The sequence below is a fragment of the Lactuca sativa genome, chromosome 1, assembly GCF_002870075.4.
Source record: "Lactuca sativa cultivar Salinas chromosome 1, Lsat_Salinas_v11, whole genome shotgun sequence".
Classification (NCBI taxonomy): domain Eukaryota; kingdom Viridiplantae; phylum Streptophyta; class Magnoliopsida; order Asterales; family Asteraceae; genus Lactuca; species Lactuca sativa.
The window spans coordinates 12,824,950-12,826,407 of NC_056623.2; the positions used below are offsets into that span (position 1 = coordinate 12,824,950).

General features: G+C 44.4%; 1 non-coding gene across 1 annotated transcript; it reads left to right on the plus strand.

The window, feature by feature from the left end:
- The first annotated feature begins 621 nt into the window (after nucleotides 1–621).
- LOC111904201 (small nucleolar RNA R71) lies at nucleotides 622–728 on the plus strand. Its single transcript, XR_002854449.1, has one exon. It is a non-coding gene; the product is annotated as a small nucleolar RNA R71 (small nucleolar RNA).
- The last annotated feature ends 730 nt before the right edge of the window (nucleotides 729–1,458 follow it).

The following is a 1,458-nucleotide window of genomic DNA, read 5'->3' on the forward strand; positions in this document are numbered from 1 at the left end:
CTGCTGATTCCTTATCATATTTCTGGTCTCGTGTATTGCAGCATCGTGATCATTGTGTCTCTTTTCGGACGCGGCTATGAATCTAGTGAACAATTCTTCTAAATCGGCTTTCTTTTCCATTACCGGTTCTTCCTTTTAATAAAGTCCCCTCTCCTTCTGCTTGTATTTCTCCTCCTTAGCCTTCTTGTATTCTTCGTACGGGAGCCATTCCTTCTTCGGTTTTCGCCAATTCTCGTCGTATCTATCGCCACTTGAGTAGAACACTTGAGCCTTCTTGTTTCCATTTTCATCCAAATCACAATCCTTTGTGAGATGGTCCCTCTACAATTCTCACATCCAACCCGAATAGCATGGATTGTTTGATCCATTTTTGTCATCCTTCTATCTAGACTATCGAGCTTAGCTATCACCGCCGCCATGCAATCATTTGCCGAGTTCACTACCCCCCGACTTACTTCATTTCTTGGATTGTGGTATTCTCTAGAATGCTTAGAGAATTCTTCAATTAACCCCATGATTACCAAGGGCGCCTTCTTTGTGAGCGGGCCTTATGAATCGAGCAATTGCCTTGTGGTGACATTGACTCCATCATAGAAAATGGAGACCTCTTGTTGTCTATTAAGGTCATGGTGTGGGCAATTTCTAAGAAGACCTTTGTACCTTTCCCAAGCTTCGTAAGGAGATTCTCCAGGTCGTTGCTCGAAGTTGGCAATGGCTTTCTTTAGCTTAGCTATTTTGGAAGGCGGGCAAAAGTGGTTTATGAATTCTTCTTTCATCTTGGCCCATGTGGTGACCGATCCGGGAGGAAGTGACTTGAGCCAATCCTTTGCAGCACCCTTGAACGTGACTGGAATCATGCGAAGTAGCTGGGTCTAGCGGGGCACATTTGGTACATTGAAGTAGTCAACCACATCATTTACTTCATCCAAGTGCTTGTAGGCGTCTTCGTGGTCTTTCCCATAAAAAGGAATCTCCTTGAGTTGAGCGAGAATATGGCCCTTTAGCTCGAACGTAGCGGTTGTGGGAATTGCGGGCTGCACAAGTCCTGGGCCTATATCATCGCGCATCCTCTTCTTCCATTCCCCCATGCAGACTTCAACGATATTAGCCATAGCGATAGCTAAATTGTCTTCAAACTCGGATTCGTGCTCGTATGTGGGTTCTTATTCTTCCTCGGTCTCATACTTGGTGTCTTCTTGAATTGGGTCGCCTATTGTCAAAGAGGCACTAGATTCTCCTGATTTGCTGCTCCTCTTCTTGCTGAAAACGGACTTGAGGTTTTTGAGTGGTGAGTTCTTTGAAGAAGTGGATTCTCCAACGGTTTTGCCTTTGCTCCTCCTTAGTGCGGATTCCGGGTCTTCAAGAGGAGGGACCAGAGGTGTATCAGATCCTCGGGTCATGAAACAACTGTAAACAAAACAAAAAATGCGTAAAAAGAATAAAAATAAAATAAAAAAT